Below are 5,512 nucleotides of genomic sequence, written 5' to 3'. Positions count from 1 at the left end.
TGAATGCTAGAGCTACTTTTGGAGGAGTCACAGAGGCAGAACCAGGTTAGAGGTGGTTGAACATGAGAGACTAGAGTGTGTTCTAAGTTCAAGGAAGATAGTATGTTTAGATATATAAATATCTACCTATCTGCCTATCTGAACACATGTATTATGTATATTAGTGTGTGAGCACATGGTATATAGATAGCACCTTTCCTGTAGACTGATTGAGACAGAAAGTTACAGATGTATGATGGGAGAGAGCCTAGAGTGTTTATAAGCATCATAAAAAAGGGAGAGAGAAATGTAAATAAATGAGGATCTAACCCCCAGGGCAGTCAGAAAGTAGTAGAAACAAAAGCATCAGGAGAGAACTGGCCTTGAATAGAAAGGACCACTCTTCTCCTGAGCTGGAGAAAAAGTGGTTCGGGTGGGCCCAGATGGAGTCTACAGCTGGAGAGGGCCAGAGGCTGAAATGCCACCCCACAGCACGGTGTGCCAAGTTTGTCTGTTGCAAGTAAGAGGCACAGGGGTTGGGTGAGGACTTGGGGGATATGGGGAACACTTGGAAGACATTTTGAGGAGAATGGGAGGTGCTAGCGCTGAGATTAAGGAAAGATGGGCCAGCAAGTTGTGCTGCAGGCTTAGTGGAGACTGGAGACCAGGTATTTGAAGGGCATGTTTTTCAGTGATTTTTCAGTGGTTTTCTGCAGTTCTGCTACCATCCTAATATTTATTAAATGTTATTATGAGTGAGGCTTGGAACTAAATACTCTTTAGGTGTATTACATTTAACAACTCCATAAGGCAGGAGTCAACACTTCCACTTTTAAGATTCAGGCATAAGAATTTTAAAATACTCCATATCCACAGCTATTAAGAATAGGAGTAAGAAAGTAAACCATGGAACTTAATATTCCCCCTGCCCAGTACCTGAAGCAGGCTAAAATCAAAACACCTTGAATTCAGAATAAATGATAGTTGACTGGATCTATCAGAAGAAACCATGTGAGGAAATACCACCTGAAAACAAGGCAACGTGGTGTGCTAAGTAATCGAGACCGCCATGAATCTTTTCTAACAAGAGCTTCAGGCTGAGCTCATAGCTAAATGACTGAGTTGCACGTGATGACAGGATTTGACAGAATTGCTTACACAAGCACCATGCAGGCAAGTTTTCCTACTCTATGTTTTCCCAGCACCTGGATTGCCTTCCCCTCTGTATTTGCAATTTAAAATCTTCCCAAGCTCCAAGCTTGGCTCCCACCTCCTCCTGGAAGCCTTCCAACATTGCTGTGGTGGAAGAAACCTCTCCTTTTTCTGTGCTCTCCAAACCCTTAACTTGTTCCACTCATTGCATTTAGAAATCTCACTGTGATGTGCCCAAAGCATGGGTTAATATTTGAATATTGACTCAATCATTGACTAATTTTGTGAACTTAGAAAAGTTATTTAGCCTCTCTGAACCTCATGATCTTCACCTTCGAAATGGAAAACAATAATACGTGCCTCCAGTGTTGCTGTGAACACTACAATATCAAATATAAGTAAAATGCTCTTCCTCATCCTCCTTATAATTGCTTGTGTTTGGGTAAGCTGGTCTACTAGATGCAACTTTCTTGAAGGCAGACATTACTCTTTGTGAATCTTTACAAGACTCCAAACACATAATACTGAATAAAAATTAAAATGAATATGTAATCTGTGTCCTTTTTATGCAAATAGAAACTATGGAAATAATTAGAAACTAAGGGTTATTGCTTTAGTTACGTTAGCTGTTTTCTCTTATAATCTTGTTCTTAGTTCATTTTTTATTAAAGTTCCTCTAAATAAAATAAAGCTAGACTGTGTTTAGTCAATCAACAACACTGGATTAGTCGTGATTTTAGTTATGAGATTTTTATTGTGTATGCCCTACAATGCCAATACAGATATAAAATATCTGCACATTCATGTTGGTGTATATTTTACATTATACATGTAAAGTACTTAGAATAGTGCCTGGTACACAATAACTGCTTAATCAATGTCAGCTATTATTATAATTATTAGTGCAGAAAACGATGATTAGGAATATTTTGTTGTTGCTTCAACTAGGTTCTTTTGTTGTAAGCAACGAAAAGCAACTCTGTTTAGCTTAAGCAAGAAAAAAAGATATGTTGAAGTGGTTCCTTATATAATAGTTTACAGAATTAGAGGAAGAACCGAAAACTCAAGACAGGCATCTCAGTGGCAGATAGTATAGAACATCTCTGGAGGGCATTGCCATTGGATGTCTACCTCCAACCACTATTCAGGAACAATCTTTGGTCCAGATTTTTTTTTTCCCAGTAAAGAGAATGTTTGGCTTCAAATGGGTTTTCTGCCCACCCAGGGGAGCATGGTCTCATGATTGGCAGCCCCTCTGAGTCAAATCCTGGGAAAGCGATGAGTAGTCAAAAGGAACATATGTCCCCTACACAATTTAGACAGCAAACAACTCACCATTATGTGGTGCTTTGCTTTGTGGACTTTTCTAGATCCCAGAGGTGTTTTTTAATTACCACTTCCTGGTTTACGAGAATAAAAATGTGGGGAATCATAGACCATAAATACGGACTTTGTTCTGACTAATAAAAAATTTTGTCAAATGTTAACTAAGGGAATAGATACCCTACAGCTCAAAGCTTAAAGCCATAGGTTATTAAGCAGAGATGGTCACGTGCAATTAACCTCATAAATGTATTATTGTTTTTCTCTGCATTTGACAATCAGATTTTTCACTGATTACTACCTGTGGCACAAAGGTTTTAGGCAAAGTCTGTTCGGCGATAGGCAAATATATGGAACACATCCTGTAAGTCTCATTCATTCTTTCATTCATTCAACAAATGCTTATTACAAGCCATGGGCTGGCGAGGGGGAGACAAACGTGAAAAAGCTTACAGACCAGTGATGGAGAGAAAACACACTCGTAACCACACTGGTAAGTATATGGCTACAGACGAGGATAAAGTCTATGAAGGAAAAGTAAAGTTCCTGCACAAAATATACGTGGAAATTCTACCTAATATTGAGTAATCAAAGAAGGCTTTTCTGAATAAGGGAGGGGTGATGATACTCACGGTGAATACGGAGATATGGATTCAAGATACATTTTAGGAAATAGAATCTATAGGACTTCATCCAATTTGATTGAAAAAGAAGGTGACTCCAGGGTTCCTGCCATGAGAAACCAGACAAATGTTGGTGCCATTAACTGAGACACAGTCACTGGAACAGCAGTCAATCCAGAAGGAATGGCGAAGTGTTAAAGCTGTTAAACTTGAGATGCTATGTGACATTCAAGTGGAGATGTCATACAAGAAATAAGATACATAGGTCTGAGCACAGGAGACTGGGACAAAGACATATGTTTGGATGTTGTCACATGCAGACATTAATTGAAGTTATGGACAATCGTGAGATCGCCCAAAGAGGAAGTGTGGGGTGAGATGAAGTAGGAACTTGGCACTGAGCACTGGAAATTCCAACTTCAGGGATTAAGTGGAGGAAGAGAAACCCAAAGACGCGATTGAGAAAGAGTCTCCAAAGACATATTTGGACCAAAGAATGTGCCATACACAAGAGAAGAAAATGAGAAACACCATAAAAGATGAATATAAAGTAGTCTGGAAATTTAGAAGAGAGAAATGAGTGAAAATAGCTTTAGACAAATAATTGTTTTAGAATGCAGCTACTCTTTCCAGCCTGTCCTGAATAGGAATCAGCTTCACTGAAATATACACGTGTAATAACTTGCTTTTTCAGAACATATTGGTGGCATTGTAAATCTTGGAAAACCAGAGGATGAGACAACACCTCCAGATGACAAAGGATCAGGAATCTCTCCTAACTCTTTTAATGACATGATTATTGGAACTGACTTGTGTTAGGAAGGAGCTAGGAAAGTTACACTACCTTTGTAAAAATGTGTCTCTCTCTGCATTGGGCTTGGGCCAGGCCTTTTCTCACCTCCCTTGGATGAAGAATACAACGTGCCATTATGTTGTCTTAAAATCTGGACTCTCAAAGGCCATGGCCTCTAGGAAAAGGAGGGATGATTTCCACTATCTGTGGCTCAGACATCATAGAGACAGCATGTGAGCTGCAATTTGAACCATAGGTAGGCTGGGAACTGCAGAGACAGGAGTGAGAGAAAAACAAAGATGTCGGCAAAGATGTTTGCAGGTGCGAACACGTGCATGTGAACAGTGGAGGATGATCAGAGAGGAAAGGGAGGTGAGTATAGTGGCTGGAGTATTAGTAGCCTGAATGTGAGCGGAGTGAGATAAGGCAGCAGATGTTGTATAAACCCTAGCCATTAAATCCTGGGCCAAGAACTTTGCCACTGGAAGCAGTAGGGGAGACGACACTCTTTGGGGGTGGGGGCGGGGTCTAGCCGTGTCTTTTTTTTTAATTAATCTGTATTTTACTTTTCTCTGTTGCTACCTCTTGATATGGGCAGTGAAAAGCCAATCCCCAGAAAAAATAATATCTGGGAATGATGCTGCCTCGTCCAAAAAAGACTAGCGATGAGGAAAAGGGAAGAGGACCAGCAAAGCAGCAGAGAGCTGGTGGCAGCGGGAGGTAGCGTGCAGAAAGGGCTGCATCGCCATATGCCCACACCAGGACTGCAGGCCTGAGTCATCTCCCATATCTGACAGTTTGCTGCCTCTGGCCTCCGACCCAGAAGGGAATGAAACAAAACTCTGTCCCTCCAAGGACGTTTGCTGTCACTTCACTCTTCAGAGCAGTTGTCTGCCTTTTGTTTCCAATCTCCTTCTAGCCCTTCCGCAAGTCCTCAGGGAATATTTTTGAATAAGGAAATGTCATGATTAAGCTGAGTTACAGAAAGATTACCAAGCAGCGGGTCTTGGGATGGAATGAAGGAAGGATGGCTGGAAGTAGGGACATAATCAGGAGGCTCTTGTAAGAGACCTGGTGAGAGAGAACTCCAGCCTCAACCAGGGTGGGATTAAACAAAGAGACAAATTTGAGAAATATCACAGAATGGGAAATGAAACAAATTGCTGGCTTCTTAGAATGAACAGTGAGGAGGGGCCAGCCAACCTGGTTTTAGCATGGACAGGCCTGCTCCTGGGACACCCTTCAATCCCAGACACGCTGGGATAATTGGCCACCCTAGGAGACAGTGATGGGCATAAGATTTCAATTCTGGATGGTTCAGAGGATTATTGTGTCTTTTTTTTTAATTTTTTTTATTTCACCATATTATAGGGGTACAAATGTTTAGATTACGCATATTGCCCTTGCCCCCCACCCCGCACCGAGTCAGAGCTTCAAGCGTGTCCATCCCCCAGACAGTGTGCACCGCACCCATTAGGTGTGTATATACCCATCCCCTCCTCCCCCCACCATTTGCCCGACGCCCGATAAATGTTATTACTATATGTGCACTTAGGTGTTGATCAGTTAAAACCAATTTGATGGTGAGTACATGTGGTGCTTGTTTTTCCATTCTTGGGATACTTCACTTAGTAGAATGGGC

Source organism: Propithecus coquereli, unplaced genomic scaffold (assembly GCF_000956105.1).
Source record: "Propithecus coquereli isolate 6110/MARCELLA unplaced genomic scaffold, Pcoq_1.0 Scaffold141, whole genome shotgun sequence".
Lineage (NCBI taxonomy): Eukaryota > Metazoa > Chordata > Mammalia > Primates > Indriidae > Propithecus > Propithecus coquereli.
Note: the sequence above shows the minus strand (reverse complement) of the source record.